The 15944-nt window shown below is 50.5% G+C and overlaps 6 non-coding genes across 6 annotated transcripts; all 6 read right to left on the bottom strand.

Moving 5' to 3' along the window:
* Positions 1–981: 981 nt before the first annotated feature.
* Positions 982–1172, bottom strand: LOC141158585 (U2 spliceosomal RNA). Its single transcript, XR_012248613.1, has one exon. It is a non-coding gene; the product is annotated as a U2 spliceosomal RNA (small nuclear RNA).
* A 1119-nt stretch (positions 1173–2291) lies between these two features.
* Positions 2292–2482, bottom strand: LOC141159875 (U2 spliceosomal RNA). The gene has a single exon (XR_012249869.1). It is a non-coding gene; the product is annotated as a U2 spliceosomal RNA (small nuclear RNA).
* An 8992-nt stretch (positions 2483–11474) lies between these two features.
* On the bottom strand, positions 11475–11665 carry LOC141158574 (U2 spliceosomal RNA). The gene has a single exon (XR_012248602.1). It is a non-coding gene; the product is annotated as a U2 spliceosomal RNA (small nuclear RNA).
* Positions 11666–12783: 1118 nt separating this feature from the next.
* On the bottom strand, positions 12784–12974 carry LOC141159874 (U2 spliceosomal RNA). Its single transcript, XR_012249868.1, has one exon. It is a non-coding gene; the product is annotated as a U2 spliceosomal RNA (small nuclear RNA).
* A 1118-nt stretch (positions 12975–14092) lies between these two features.
* Positions 14093–14283, bottom strand: LOC141158563 (U2 spliceosomal RNA). The gene has a single exon (XR_012248591.1). It is a non-coding gene; the product is annotated as a U2 spliceosomal RNA (small nuclear RNA).
* Positions 14284–15406: 1123 nt separating this feature from the next.
* On the bottom strand, positions 15407–15597 carry LOC141158552 (U2 spliceosomal RNA). The gene has a single exon (XR_012248580.1). It is a non-coding gene; the product is annotated as a U2 spliceosomal RNA (small nuclear RNA).
* Positions 15598–15944: the final 347 nt, after the last annotated feature.

The raw sequence follows: 15944 nt of genomic DNA, 5'->3' as shown, positions 1-15944 counted from the left end.
CTGGTGCTGCAATCCACGCGTTTTAGATCTGCATAACTCCACCTCTTTTAGCACAGTACCCTCAACCCCCGGCTGTTCCCACCCGCCTCAACGCCGTAGGAAGGGAGGAGAACCAATTAAGGCGGGGGGGGGGTGGAACGAGCAGCTGTCTACCCTTAGCAGGAGGGTTGCTGATTAATTACCTCTCCTGCTGCTGCTGCTGCTGCTGGCTGTCCAGCAGCAGACTGAAGGTGGCTGCTGCTGTGCGCAGGTATATAAAGGCTCAGAGCCTATTATGACACGCGCAGCCAGCGTTCCATTGCCACATTCCGTCTACTGCAGGTGGGATACCTGGATGGCTGAATGTCACTGAGAAGCTCACAGAGACCGCCATAAGCAACAGTTTAAAAGAATGCCACAGACTAATCAACCAAACTTTTTGGGTTGGTTTCTCTTTTATAGTCTGCAGGCATTAAATGAAAGAAGTCAGTGTTCCAGCAGAGGGAGACAACGTTTCAGAAAAGGCATTGTAGCAAACCAAAAAAGAAATTTTAAGCGCAGCAGAGTAACCAGCTCACATACCTGTTAGCTCAGGTGAGTTTAAAAGGCTGCTGTTGATAACAAGGGCATTTGCTAAATAGATGGTGTGTGTGCAACAATATACTGAAAGGTCAATTATATTGTGCAGCTTATCTCACCACCTGTAGTTATTTAGGTGAAAGCTCCAAAATGCTTGCCTAATATGTCTGTTTATCCAAAAGGAAGTATAGAGGGAGAGCTAGATAGATAGCATTGCATTACATTACATGGCAATGCAATGCACAGTTGCTGAAGTTGAACCAAAATGAGCTTGTCATCTGGCTTCTGCAACTTTTAACATGAAAAATCCAATGAGGAGAAGAAAAGCAAAGCCAAAGAGTCCATCCCAAAATCCGACAAACAAGCCAAATGAACAAAAAGCATTGAATTCAATTCTTTCTGATTTTAGAAACTGCATTAAAGAAGGGGTGCACCGGTCCTGGAGATACTGCAATACCAGGTCAATGCGTGGAGTGGACAGAGCAAGCTCTTTTTCCATCTCCCTGTTCTAAAAATCCATTTAATATATGGTCCCCAGATAGGGGACGTATCAGATATTAAACTGATAAGAACAGATACTACACTTGATCTTAGCCAAAAGGCCGAGAAGCGATAACCAGAATTGGTTTCCGACTACGGTGCCACCCAAGGATTCTGAAAAGTCCATTTGTGGAGATGGCCACCTGGACTCCCGTTAAGAAGACATGCTGTCAACCTCTAGATCCCTCACATGCCTGCACTTTTCGGCTTGCTGCTGCTGCAATCCACGCGTTTTAGATCTGCATAACTCCACCTCTTTTAGCACAGTACCCTCAACCCCCGGCTGTTCCCACCCGCCTCAACACCGTTGGAAGGGAGGAGAACCAATTAAGGCGGGGGGGGGGGTGGAACGAGCAGCTGTCTACCCTTAGCAGGAGGGTTGCTGATTAATTACCTCTCCTGCTGCTGCTGCTGCTGCTGGCTGTCCAGCAGCAGACTGAAGGTGGCTGCTGCTGTGCGCAGGTATATAAAGGCTCAGAGCCTATTATGACACGCGCAGCCAGCGTTCCATTGCCACATTCCGTCTACTGCAGGCGGGATACCTGGATGGCTGAATGTCACTGAGAAGCTCACAGAGACCGCCATAAGCAACAGTTTAAAAGAATGCCACAGACTAATCAACCAAACTTTTTGGGTTGGTTTCTCTTTTATAGTCTGCAGGCATTAAATGAAAGAAGTCAGTGTTCCAGCAGAGGGAGACAACGTTTCAGAAAAGGCATTGTAGCAAACCAAAAAAGAAATTTTAAGCGCAGCAGAGTAACCAGCTCACATACCTGTTAGCTCAGGTGAGTTTAAAAGGCTGCTGTTGATAACAAGGGCATTTGCTAAATAGATGGTGTGTGTGCAACAATATACTGAAAGGTCAATTATATTGTGCAGCTTATCTCACCACCTGTAGTTATTTAGGTGAAAGCTCCAAAATGCTTGCCTAATATGTCTGTTTATCCAAAAGGAAGTATAGAGGGAGAGCTAGATAGATAGCATTGCATTACATTACATGGCAATGCAATGCACAGTTGCTGAAGTTGAACCAAAATGAGCTTGTCATCTGGCTTCTGCAACTTTTAACATGAAAAATCCAATGAGGAGAAGAAAAGCAAAGCCAAAGAGTCCATCCCAAAATCCGACAAACAAGCCAAATGAACAAAAAGCATTGAATTCAATTCTTTCTGATTTTAGAAACTGCATTAAAGAAGGGGTGCACCGGTCCTGGAGATACTGCAATACCAGGTCAATGCGTGGAGTGGACAGAGCAAGCTCTTTTTCCATCTCCCTGTTCTAAAAATCCATTTAATATATGGTCCCCAGATAGGGGACGTATCAGATATTAAACTGATAAGAACAGATACTACACTTGATCTTAGCCAAAAGGCCGAAAAGCGATAACCAGAATTGGTTTCCGACTACGGTGCCACCCAAGGATTCTGAAAAGTCCATTTGTGGAGATGGCCACCTGGACTCCCGTTAAGAAGACATGCTGTCAACCTCTAGATCCCTCACATGCCTGCACTTTTCGGCTTGCTGCTGCTGCAATCCACGCGTTTTAGATCTGCATAACTCCACCTCTTTTAGCACAGTACCCTCAACCCCCGGCTGTTCCCACCCGCCTCAACACCGTTGGAAGGGAGGAGAACCAATTAAGGCCGGGGGGGGGGGGTGGAACGAGCAGCTGTCTACCCTTAGCAGGAGGGTTGCTGATTAATTACCTCTACTGCTGCTGCTGCTGCTGGCTGTCCAGCAGCAGACTGAAGGTGGCTGCTGCTGTGCGCAGGTATATAAAGGCTCAGAGCCTATTATGACACGCGCAGCCAGCGTTCCATTGCCACATTCCGTCTACTGCAGGTGACGAGCCCCTGGGCCTGTGTCGCGCTGCGTTGCGCACGCGGGAGCTTACCCGGAGCCGGATCTGTTTAGGGTTGTAGTCTCATGGCGGTGACCCGGTCCGTGCCCAGCGAGTCAAACTGGACGGCAGTCTGTTAGCGGTAGAAAATGGTTGATGACTACGCCACCCGTTGAATGCAGCCAGGGGGGCTGCTGCTGCAGGGCAGACCGCTGAGGCCGGTGGAAGGATGGTGCAGCGTGATAGTATAACCCCCAACGGGAGGGGTATGGCCTCAGGGCAGCCGACGTGGATGATGGGGGTAGCAGGAACCACTCAGAGACGGTATGGTAGCGTTCAGGGTCTTTACTGGTAACAACGATAGACCCTCCCGGAGTACTTGCTAGCGAACGGGGCCTGGTCAGTCCTTGAGCAGATGGGATCTCCCCTGGCCAGGCGTAGTTGTAGGCCTCCCAAGCTGACTGTACTCTTCTGGCTACCTTGCTAGAAGCTGATGTAAGTAGCCCACGTCCCTGAGTGTACCTTGTGGTGCTCACCCGTATGGCCGGTGACTCGGGGCCTTCTAATGGCTTCCGCTCCACGATGGCGGTGCTGGTCCCACGCGTGTGACCGGGCCTTCGGGCTTCTGGGCCAGGGGACCTGAAATCCCCTGCCTGACGGATTCTGCTGCTGGGTAGAAGTTAGTCCCCACAGCCTCGGACTCCGGGTCCGGTAAAGAATCTTCTTAGTCAGGGCGAGCTCTTTAGCTGCCAGCCCCTGACTCCTTGTGACTCTGCTGCTTCCTATGCTGCTCTTGTCTCTACTCTTCCTGGACTCACTAACCCTGCCTCAGCCCCGGGTTTATACAGGGGAAGTTCTTCCCCTCCCAAGGCTGGGCAGGAGGTGTGGCATGCACAGGATCCCTGACCAAAGGACCTCCCACCTGCTCTCAGACGTAATATCTCTATCACTGTGACAACCAGACCCCTGGGGTGTCACACTCCCCCCTAGTGAAATTTAGTACTCCGGGACTAAACACTTTTTAGAAAAATATAACAAGGTATATCAAAGAACAATAAAATACAATAAGGAAACACAATAAGATGGTCACGGATGTCCGCAACCGGGTGCAGTCTTTGAAGAAAAGCAAAGGTGTCCATTTCACCAACACAGGGAGACGTAACCAGGTAGGGGTCTGTCCTACCCCAAGTCCTTAACAGTCTCTAGTCCATCCTGGGTTACGCTCCAACTATATACAAAGGATTCCCGGTAAATCCACCGAAGACTCCTAAAAACAACTAGAAACACAAAATTACACACAAGCAACAATAAACAGGTAAACATTGTAAAACAACTTAAACATTTAGATCCTCCAACGTGCGGGTAACTGGCCTCTAGTGGCCCTAGTGGACCTACGGAGCTGACTGTCTGGCCCTGAACTACAGGGTGTAGGAGCTGTCAAGGGTAAACTGGGCAGCTGTCTACCGGCTCTTTGTCTCACTAGGGGTACGGCAGGCTCACTATAAGCAGAGGGTGGATTCTCCTGTTCCGCTTGGGTGGAGTCTTCTGCCTCCTGGACCGGCTGCTCTTCCAGCTCTACCCGTTGCTCCGTAGGTTCTTGGGATGATGGTTGGAGGAAGGTGAGTACGGGTACCACAACTGCACCATTGACTTGAGTCCAAGACCGAGGGAAGTCCCCGAGCACGGTACTAACCATATCTTCCCTTTCTTCCACGGGTCGATGGTCTTCCTGTTCCTCCTCAGGGTTCCTCAGTTGTTCGGGGCACTTCTTCAGGTGGTCCCGGGATACAATGGCTGTGGTTTCCCCTCCGTCTTTACTGATGGTACAGACCTTCGGGTTCTCGTGGCTTGAGGGCAGTACGGTGTACGGGTCCTTCTCCCACTGGTCGTCCAACTTGTGGAGCCGTCTCTTCCTCTTCAAGACCTGCTCTCCGGGTACCAGGGGAACAGCGGGAGCATACTGGTTGTAAGTCTTCTCTTGTCTTTCCCTAGCCTGACAGAGACTTCGCTCCACGCTCTCCTGTACTTTCCGGTACTGCTGCTGCCTCTCTGTGTCCCAGTCTGTTTCTGGTGAAGTGTCCTCGGGCGTCAGGACTCCCATTTCCAGGTCAACAGGTAACTTACCAGGTCTTGCCCTCATTAGGTAAGCCGGGGTACAGTTGGTGGAACCTACCGGGATGTGGTTGTATAGGTCCACCAGATCGGGCAACTTCTCAGGCCACAGACTGCGTTCTTCCAGGGGCAACGTTTTTAGAAGATCCATTACCACCTGGTTCATTTTCTCACAAAGTCCATTAGTTTGCGGATGGTAGGGTGTCGTCCTTATCTTCCGGCAGCCATACAGATTGCAGAATTCCTGGAAGACCTCCGCTTCAAAGGCAGGTCCCTGGTCCGTCAGCACTTGGTCCGGGTACCCGTGTGGACGGCAAAAGTGCTGCTGGAAGGCTCTAGCTGCTGTTCGAGCCGTTAAGTCCTTGACGGGGACGACAACCAGAAACCGGGAGTAATGATCCACGATGGTTAACGCGTAGACGTAGCCACTTCTGCTGGGGGTCAGTTTTACATGATCCAAGGCTACCAGTTCCAACGGTTGCCGGGTGACGATGGACTGCAGGGGAGTCTTCTGGCTGGCCCGGTCCTTCCTTCTCAGATTGCACGGGCCACAGTCTCTGCACCACTTCTCGATGGTTCCCCTCATGCCTACCCAGTGGAACCGCTCGCGCAGCAGGAACTCCAGCTTTTTCCACCCGAAGTGTCCAGCTCCGTCGTGGTATGCCTCCATCACCATGGCTGCGTCTCTTCGTGGCACCACTACTTGCCAGAGTAGTTCATGCGTCCTGGAGTTAACCATTCTGCGGCACAACTTCCCCTTGTAAAGGAACAGTCGACTCTTCTCTGCCCATAGTTGTTTGGCTTCCTCTGGAGCGTCTGATTCCAGGCTAGCCTCCGGGCGAGTCAGCATCTCCTTCACCAGTCTGACGGCAGGGTCGCTGTCTTGCGTTTCCGCCCAGTTGTAGTGAGGTAAGGGGTTCAACGTAGCAGCCTGCTTACTCCTTACCCGGTGGGAATACTGGATAGTCCCATGACGGTGGAACGCAGGGAGTTCAACTTCTTCCAGTCCCTCCGGATCTTCTCCTCCGTCCGGCAGGTTGGGCATCCTGGACAGGGCATCCGCGTTGGTATTGGAGCGCCCTGCCCGGTATTTAATTGTGAACTCGTAGTTGGACAGACGGGCCATCCACCTCTGCTCCAGGGCACCGAGTCTTGCCGTGTCCAGGTGTGTCAACGGGTTGTTATCCGTGTATACGGTGAACCGGGAAGAAGCGAGGTAATGCCTAAAGCGCTCGGTGACTGCCCATACCACGGCCAGGAACTCTAGCTTAAATGAGCTGTAATTTTCGGGGTTCCTTTCGGTGGGTCGCAGTTTTCGGCTGGCATAGGAGATTACTCGTTCTCTCCCCTGCTGAATCTGGGACAGTACGGCTCCTAGCCCGATGTTACTGGCGTCAGTGTAGAGGATGAAGGGCTGGCTATAGTCCGGGTACGCCAAGATTTCATCCCCCGTGAGGGCCATCTTCAGCTGGCGGAAGGACTCTTCTTCTAGCTTTTCCCATTTGAAGGGCGGCTTCTGGTTCTTGGCCTTCCAGGACTGGCCTATCAGGAGGTCCTGCATAGGTGCTGCCTTTTTGGTGAAACCGGGAATAAACCTTCGGTAGTAGCCTACCAACCCTAGGAACTGCCGCACTTCTTTTACGCTGGAGGGGCTTGGCCATCCCTTAATTGCGGTGATCTTATCGGGGTCGGGAGCCACTCCGTCAGCGCTCACCACGTGTCCCAGGTATTGCACCTTTGGTTTCAGGAGGTGACACTTGGAGGGTTTCACCTTTAGGCCGTAACTCGCCAGAGCTTCGAACACCTCCGCCAGGTGTTTCAGGTGGTCCTCATAAGTTTTGGAGTATACGATGACATCGTCCAGGTACAACAGGACCGTCTCGAAGTTTCTGTGGCCCAGACAGCACTCCATTAATCGTTGGAAGGTTCCTGGGGCGTTGCAGAGTCCGAACGGCATGCAGGTGAACTCGCTAAGTCCCATCGGGGTGGTGAATGCGGTCTTCTCCCGGTCCGCCTCTGCTACAGGAACCTGCCAGTACCCGCTAGTGAGATCCAAGGTAGAGAAGAAGTTAGCAGATCTTAAAGCAGCCAATGACTCCTCTATCCTTGGTAAGGGGTACGCATCCTTGTGTGTGATACGGTTGATTTTCCGGTAATCTACACACATCCTCATGGTGTTGTCTTTCTTTTTGACTAAAACTAGTGGGGCTGCCCAGGGGCTACAGCTATCCCGGATTACCCCAGCCTCCTTCATGTCTCTAAGCATCCCCTTGGCGTGTTGGTAATGTGCAGGGGGTACGGGTCGATACCTCTCTTTTATGGGAGGATGATCTCCCGTGGGGATGCGGTGTTCTACCCCCTTGACTCGCCCGAAGTCTAACGGGTGTTTACTAAACACTCTCTCATACTCTTGAACCACCCGATAGACTCCTTGTTTCTGGTGTGAGGGAGTGAAGTCAGTACCCAGATGTAGTTGCTGACACCAGTCCTCCATGTCTTTCTTAGAGCCGTTACCTTCCTCCGGGTGAGATGGAGGCAAGGGTTCCACAGATTGTATAGAATTTTGATTAGTGGTATATAATTTGGCTAGCGTGGCATACCGGGGCAGGTACACTTCCCTCTCCCCGATATTTATTATGCGAACGGGCACCCTCCCATGGCGTACATTGACCACCCCCCGTGCTGTCAAAATGGTGGGCCTACTGTCTGAGTAAACTGGTTCTACCATTGCCTGGTAATCTCTACCTCTCAGACCAATAGCTGCCCGGCACCAAATCATCATTTCACTTTTTGGGGGCATGGCAATAGGAAAAGGGTCACACATTCTTACGCTACCAATCTCACCGCCGGAGAGTTCCACTTGTTGCCGTTGCATCAGTGCCCGGATCTCTTTCTGGAGCACCCGCTGCTCGCCGGAGCTGGCATTCTTGGCAACCTGCTGTAAAAGGAAAATCACCTCTGCAAGACAATTTTCAATTACATTAGTTCCTAGAGTTATTTTTGGGTGACTCTCATGTTTGTCAATATCTACAATGATCAGTCCCTGTGCGGCCAGTTCGACTCTACCAATTTTGATGGTCACCTCTTTAAATCCGATCTGTGGCACGGGCTGACCATTGCTGGCGATGATACTCAAGTCGTCGTCAGGGTAGCGGGTAATATCCGAGTCATTCCAGTACTGCTTGAAGAGCACGTACGGGATGGTGGTGACCTGTGACCCGGTGTCCAGTAGGGCACTCATGGGAATGCCATCCAGTACCACAGGCAAGACTGGACGTCCTCCCACATATCTGTCGCGCCAGTTCGATGGGCCTGGTGATCTTTTTCCTGGGGGTTGGCCCTCTACCCCAGGTTGTGCCCGTTTAAAGAACAGTACCTTTCCATATGTCCGGGTTGATTGCAGCGGCGGCAGATGGGTCGTCCGTCCTCGCTGTATCGGTCACTGGGTCTTCCTCTGGCCGGTGGGGTCCTCCTTGGTCGACGCCACGGGATGTCCTCCGGTCCGGATGCCAGCTGGATCTTCCCTGGAGTGGAAACCTGTAAAGACTGCACAGTTCGGGTTAGCGCAGCAACGCTTTTAGCTAGCTCTTGGACCTGATGGTGTAGGTCTGGAGCCGGGTCATTGTCCAAAGCCTGCGCATCAGCTCCCACAGGCCCTGCTGACAAGGGCGCCGCCTCCTGGTAGTAAGTGGTAGTGGGGCGTCTGTGGGTCACAACGCCACCTGGTGCCGGTTCTCGGAGCACCCGGATGGCTCTGTCCTTGAACTGTGCAAATTCTAGATGAGGGTCCTGTAAGGCCATTGCCCGCAACTGGGTGCGGTGGGCATTGCAATATAAACCCTCTATAAATTGTTCGGTCAACAGCCTGTCCTCGTTTCCCACTCCATTAGGGTCGGTCTGCTTAATGGCCCTCAGGGCCTCTTGTAGGTTGAGTGCATAGTCCCTTATACTCTCATGCGCTCGCTGCTTGCACCCGTAGAATCTAAGTTTAATCTCGGCTGAGGTGCGGGTATCAAAGGTGTCCTTCAGCCGGGTTAGTATCCCTGCGACAGTCTTCCTCCCAGGTGGCCAGGATTTTACTTCCCTTTTGGCTGCCCCAGTTAGTTGGGCCACCAGGATGCTCACTTTTTGCTCTTCTGTGAGGGGGTACACCTGGAAGAGGCTATCCAGCTTTTCTCTAAAGTCATGCAGGGTATGTGACTCCCCTGAGTACTGGGGTAGCCAAGCTGCTCCCGGGATATAGGGCATGGTGAAGGGCATAACTGCAACAGCGGTAGCGCTGGCGGGGGTTGAGGCAGTGGAGCTCTCCTCCGTATCCGACATCTTCCTCCCCCCTAGTGGACCGTGGCCTACCTTGCGATGATCCTGTTCCGTAGGCCGCGGCTCCGCAGTGGATCGTCAGGGTTGAGGACCTTCCGTCGCGCTCCTGTGACGTCGGCGTCTGCTGGGCTCCTTCCAGGACCTTACGCAACGTCCAGACGTGAGGCGGGGCTTCAGTTCTCGCGCGCTTTCGGAGTCCACGCCCCTCTTCTTCCCGCGCGGCGTCCTCAAGATGGCGTCCAATGGCGGGAAAACTCCACGGATGGCGGGAAGAAGGCTGAAGATGGCGCCGGATGGCGGGAAACTTCACCGATGGCGGGAAGAAGGCTGAAGATGGCGCCGGATGGCGGGAATCTTCACCGATGGCGGGAATCTTCACCACTGGTAAGTTTGAACAGTCTTTGCTTTTCAGGCACGCAGTACCCGGTGGTTGCGGGCACGTGATCCTGCCGACTACGCCAAAGTTGACGAGCCCCTGGGCCTGTGTCGCGCTGCGTTGCGCACGCGGGAGCTTACCCGGAGCCGGATCTGTTTAGGGTTGTAGTCTCATGGCGGTGACCCGGTCCGTGCCCAGGGAGTCAAACTGGACGGCAGTCTGTTAGCGGTAGAAAATGGTTGATGACTACGCCACCCGTTGAATGCAGCCAGGGGGGCTGCTGCTGCAGGGCAGACCGCTGAGGCCGGTGGAAGGATGGTGCAGCGTGATAGTATAACCCCCAACGGGAGGGGTATGGCCTCAGGGCAGCCGACGTGGATGATGGGGGTAGCAGGAACCACTCAGAGACGGTATGGTAGCGTTCAGGGTCTTTACTGGTAACAACGATAGACCCTCCCGGAGTACTTGCTAGCGAACGGGGCCTGGTCAGTCCTTGAGCAGATGGGATCTCCCCTGGCCAGGCGTAGTTGTAGGCCTCCCAAGCTGACTGTACTCTTCTGGCTACCTTGCTAGAAGCTGATGTAAGTAGCCCACGTCCCTGAGTGTACCGTGTGGTGCTCACCCGTATGGCCGGTGACTCGGGGCCTTCTAATGGCTTCCGCTCCACGATGGCGGTGCTGGTCCCACGCGTGTGACCGGGCCTTCGGGCTTCTGGGCCAGGGGACCTGAAATCCCCTGCCTGACGGATTCTGCTGCTGGGTAGAAGTTAGTCCCCACAGCCTCGGACTCCGGGTCCGGTAAAGAATCTTCTTAGTCAGGGCGAGCTCTTTAGCTGCCAGCCCCTGACTCCTTGTGACTCTGCTGCTTCCTATGCTGCTCTTGTCTCTACTCTTCCTGGACTCACTAACCCTGCCTCAGCCCCGGGTTTATACAGGGGAAGTTCTTCCCCTCCCAAGGCTGGGCAGGAGGTGTGGCATGCACAGGATCCCTGACCAAAGGACCTCCCACCTGCTCTCAGACGTAATATCTCTATCACTGTGACAACCAGACCCCTGGGGTGTCACACAGGCGGGATACCTGGATGGCTGAATGTCACTGAGAAGCTCACAGAGACCACCATAAGCAACAGTTTAAAAGAATGCCACAGACTAATCAACCAAACTTTTTGGGTTGGTTTCTCTTTTATAGTCTGCAGGCATTAAATGAAAGAAGTCAGTGTTCCAGCAGAGGGAGACAACGTTTCAGAAAAGGCATTGTAGCAAACCAAAAAAGAAATTTTAAGCGCAGCAGAGTAACCAGCTCACATACCTGTTAGCTCAGGTGAGTTTAAAAGGCTGCTGTTGATAACAAGGGCATTTGCTAAATAGATGGTGTGTGTGCAACAATATACTGAAAGGTCAATTATATTGTGCAGCTTATCTCACCACCTGTAGTTATTTAGGTGAAAGCTCCAAAATGCTTGCCTAATATGTCTGTTTATCCAAAAGGAAGTATAGAGGGAGAGCTAGATAGATAGCATTGCATTACATTACATGGCAATGCAATGCACAGTTGCTGAAGTTGAACCAAAATGAGCTTGTCATCTGGCTTCTGCAACTTTTAACATGAAAAATCCAATGAGGAGAAGAAAAGCAAAGCCAAAGAGTCCATCCCAAAATCCGACAAACAAGCCAAATGAACAAAAAGCATTGAATTCAATTCTTTCTGATTTTAGAAACTGCATTAAAGAAGGGGTGCACCGGTCCTGGAGATACTGCAATACCAGGTCAATGCGTGGAGTGGACAGAGCAAGCTCTTTTTCCATCTCCCTGTTCTAAAAATCCATTTAATATATGGTCCCCAGATAGGGGACGTATCAGATATTAAACTGATAAGAACAGATACTACACTTGATCTTAGCCAAAAGGCCGAGAAGCGATAACCAGAATTGGTTTCCGACTACGGTGCCACCCAAGGATTCTGAAAAGTCCATTTGTGGAGATGGCCACCTGGACTCCCGTTAAGAAGACATGCTGTCAACCTCTAGATCCCTCACATGCCTGCACTTTTCGGCTTGCTGCTGCTGCAATCCACGCGTTTTAGATCTGCATAACTCCACCTCTTTTAGCACAGTACCCTCAACCCCCGGCTGTTCCCACCCGCCTCAACACCGTTGGAAGGGAGGAGAACCAATTAAGGCGGGGGGGGGGGGGTGGAACGAGCAGCTGTCTACCCTTAGCAGGAGGGTTGCTGATTAATTACCTCTCCTGCTGCTGCTGCTGCTGGCTGTCCAGCAGCAGACTGAAGGTGGCTGCTGCTGTGCGCAGGTATATAAAGGCTCAGAGCCTATTATGACACGCGCAGCCAGCGTTCCATTGCCACATTCCGTCTACTGCAGGCGGGATACCTGGATGGCTGAATGTCACTGAGAAGCTCACAGAGACCGCCATAAGCAACAGTTTAAAAGAATGCCACAGACTAATCAACCAAACTTTTTGGGTTGGTTTCTCTTTTATAGTCTGCAGGCATTAAATGAAAGAAGTCAGTGTTCCAGCAGAGGGAGACAACGTTTCAGAAAAGGCATTGTAGCAAACCAAAAAAGAAATTTTAAGCGCAGCAGAGTAACCAGCTCACATACCTGTTAGCTCAGGTGAGTTTAAAAGGCTGCTGTTGATAACAAGGGCATTTGCTAAATAGATGGTGTGTGTGCAACAATATACTGAAAGGTCAATTATATTGTGCAGCTTATCTCACCACCTGTAGTTATTTAGGTGAAAGCTCCAAAATGCTTGCCTAATATGTCTGTTTATCCAAAAGGAAGTATAGAGGGAGAGCTAGATAGATAGCATTGCATTACATTACATGGCAATGCAATGCACAGTTGCTGAAGTTGAACCAAAATGATCTTGTCATCTGGCTTCTGCAACTTTTAACATGAAAAATCCAATGAGGAGAAGAAAAGCAAAGCCAAAGAGTCCATCCCAAAATCCGACAAACAAGCCAAATGAACAAAAAGCATTGAATTCAATTCTTTCTGATTTTAGAAACTGCATTAAAGAAGGGGTGCACCGGTCCTGGAGATACTGCAATACCAGGTCAATGCGTGGAGTGGACAGAGCAAGCTCTTTTTCCATCTCCCTGTTCTAAAAATCCATTTAATATATGGTCCCCAGATAGGGGACGTATCAGATATTAAACTGATAAGAACAGATACTACACTTGATCTTAGCCAAAAGGCCGAAAAGCGATAACCAGAATTGGTTTCCGACTACGGTGCCACCCAAGGATTCTGAAAAGTCCATTTGTGGAGATGGCCACCTGGACTCCCGTTAAGAAGACATGCTGTCAACCTCTAGATCCCTCACATGCCTGCACTTTTCGGCTTGCTGCTGCTGCAATCCACGCGTTTTAGATCTGCATAACTCCACCTCTTTTAGCACAGTACCCTCAACCCCCGGCTGTTCCCACCCGCCTCAACACCGTTGGAAGGGAGGAGAACCAATTAAGGCGGGGGCGGGGGGGTGGAACGAGCAGCTGTCTACCCTTAGCAGGAGGGTTGCTGATTAATTACCTCTCCTGCTGCTGCTGCTGCTGGCTGTCCAGCAGCAGACTGAAGGTGGCTGCTGCTGTGCGCAGGTATATAAAGGCTCAGAGCCTATTATGACACGCGCAGCCAGCGTTCCATTGCCACATTCCGTCTACTGCAGGCGGGATACCTGGATGGCTGAATGTCACTGAGAAGCTCACAGAGACTGCCATAAGCAACAGTTTAAAAGAATGCCACAGACTAATCAACCAAACTTTTTGGGTTGGTTTCTCTTTTATAGTCTGCAGGCATTAAATGAAAGAAGTCAGTGTTCCAGCAGAGGGAGACAACGTTTCAGAAAAGGCATTGTAGCAAACCAAAAAAGAAATTTTAAGCGCAGCAGAGTAACCAGCTCACATACCTGTTAGCTCAGGTGAGTTTAAAAGGCTGCTGTTGATAACAAGGGCATTTGCTAAATAGATGGTGTGTGTGCAACAATATACTGAAAGGTCAATTATATTGTGCAGCTTATCTCACCACCTGTAGTTATTTAGGTGAAAGCTCCAAAATGCTTGCCTAATATGTCTGTTTATCCAAAAGGAAGTATAGAGGGAGAGCTAGATAGATAGCATTGCATTACATTACATGGCAATGCAATGCACAGTTGCTGAAGTTGAACCAAAATGAGCTTGTCATCTGGCTTCTGCAACTTTTAACATGAAAAATCCAATGAGGAGAAGAAAAGCAAAGCCAAAGAGTCCATCCCAAAATCCGACAAACAAGCCAAATGAACAAAAAGCATTGAATTCAATTCTTTCTGATTTTAGAAACTGCATTAAAGAAGGGGTGCACCGGTCCTGGAGATACTGCAATACCAGGTCAATGCGTGGAGTGGACAGAGCAAGCTCTTTTTCCATCTCCCTGTTCTAAAAATCCATTTAATATATGGTCCCCAGATAGGGGACGTATCAGATATTAAACTGATAAGAACAGATACTACACTTGATCTTAGCCAAAAGGCCGAGAAGCGATAACCAGAATTGGTTTCCGACTACGGTGCCACCCAAGGATTCTGAAAAGTCCATTTGTGGAGATGGCCACCTGGACTCCCGTTAAGAAGACATGCTGTCAACCTCTAGATCCCTCACATGCCTGCACTTTTCGGCTTGCTGCTGCTGCAATCCACGCGTTTTAGATCTGCATAACTCCACCTCTTTTAGAACAGTACCCTCAACCCCCGGCTGTTCCCACCCGCCTCAACACCGTTGGAAGGGAGGAGAACCAATTAAGGCGGGGGGGGGGGGTGGAACGAGCAGCTGTCTACCCTTAGCAGGAGGGTTGCTGATTAATTACCTCTCCTGCTGCTGCTGCTGCTGCTGCTGGCTGTCCAGCAGCAGACTGAAGGTGGCTGCTGCTGTGCGCAGGTATATAAAGGCTCAGAGCCTATTATGACACGCGCAGCCAGCGTTCCATTGCCACATTCCGTCTACTGCAGGCGGGATACCTGGATGGCTGAATGTCACTGAGAAGCTCACAGAGACCGCCATAAGCAACAGTTTAAAAGAATGCCACAGACTAATCAACCAAACTTTTTGGGTTGGTTTCTCTTTTATAGTCTGCAGGCATTAAATGAAAGAAGTCAGTGTTCCAGCAGAGGGAGACAACGTTTCAGAAAAGGCATTGTAGCAAACCAAAAAAGAAATTTTAAGCGCAGCAGAGTAACCAGCTCACATACCTGTTAGCTCAGGTGAGTTTAAAAGGCTGCTGTTGATAACAAGGGCATTTGCTAAATAGATGGTGTGTGTGCAACAATATACTGAAAGGTCAATTATATTGTGCAGCTTATCTCACCACCTGTAGTTATTTAGGTGAAAGCTCCAAAATGCTTGCCTAATATGTCTGTTTATCCAAAAGGAAGTATAGAGGGAGAGCTAGATAGATAGCATTGCATTACATTACATGGCAATGCAATGCACAGTTGCTGAAGTTGAACCAAAATGAGCTTGTCATCTGGCTTCTGCAACTTTTAACATGAAAAATCCAATGAGGAGAAGAAAAGCAAAGCCAAAGAGTCCATCCCAAAATCCGACAAACAAGCCAAATGAACAAAAAGCATTGAATTCAATTCTTTCTGATTTTAGAAACTGCATTAAAGAAGGGGTGCACCGGTCCTGGAGATACTGCAATACCAGGTCAATGCGTGGAGTGGACAGAGCAAGCTCTTTTTCCATCTCCCTGTTCTAAAAATCCATTTAATATATGGTCCCCAGATAGGGGACGTATCAGATATTAAACTGATAAGAACAGATACTACACTTGATCTTAGCCAAAAGGCCGAGAAGCGATAACCAGAATTGGTTTCCGACTACGGTGCCACCCAAGGATTCTGAAAAGTCCATTTGTGGAGATGGCCACCTGGACTCCCGTTAAGAAGACATGCTGTCAACCTCTAGATCCCTCACATGCCTGCACTTTTCGGCTTGCTGCTGCTGCAATCCACGCGTTTTAGATCTGCATAACTCCACCTCTTTTAGCACAGTACCCTCAACCCCCGGCTGTTCCCACCCGCCTCAACACCGTTGGAAGGGAGGAGAACCAATTAAAGCGGGGGGGGGGGGTGGAACGAGCAGCTGTCTACCCTTAGCAGGAGGGTTGCTGATTAATTACCTCTCCTGCTGCTGCTGCTGCTGCTG

The sequence above is a fragment of the Phyllobates terribilis genome, unplaced genomic scaffold (genome assembly GCF_046119375.1).
Source record: "Phyllobates terribilis strain yellow unplaced genomic scaffold, ASM4611937v1 Scaffold_8__6_contigs__length_399053987, whole genome shotgun sequence".
Taxonomy (NCBI): domain Eukaryota; kingdom Metazoa; phylum Chordata; class Amphibia; order Anura; family Dendrobatidae; genus Phyllobates; species Phyllobates terribilis.
Note: the sequence above shows the minus strand (reverse complement) of the source record. Positions and strands in the feature narration are given on the sequence as shown.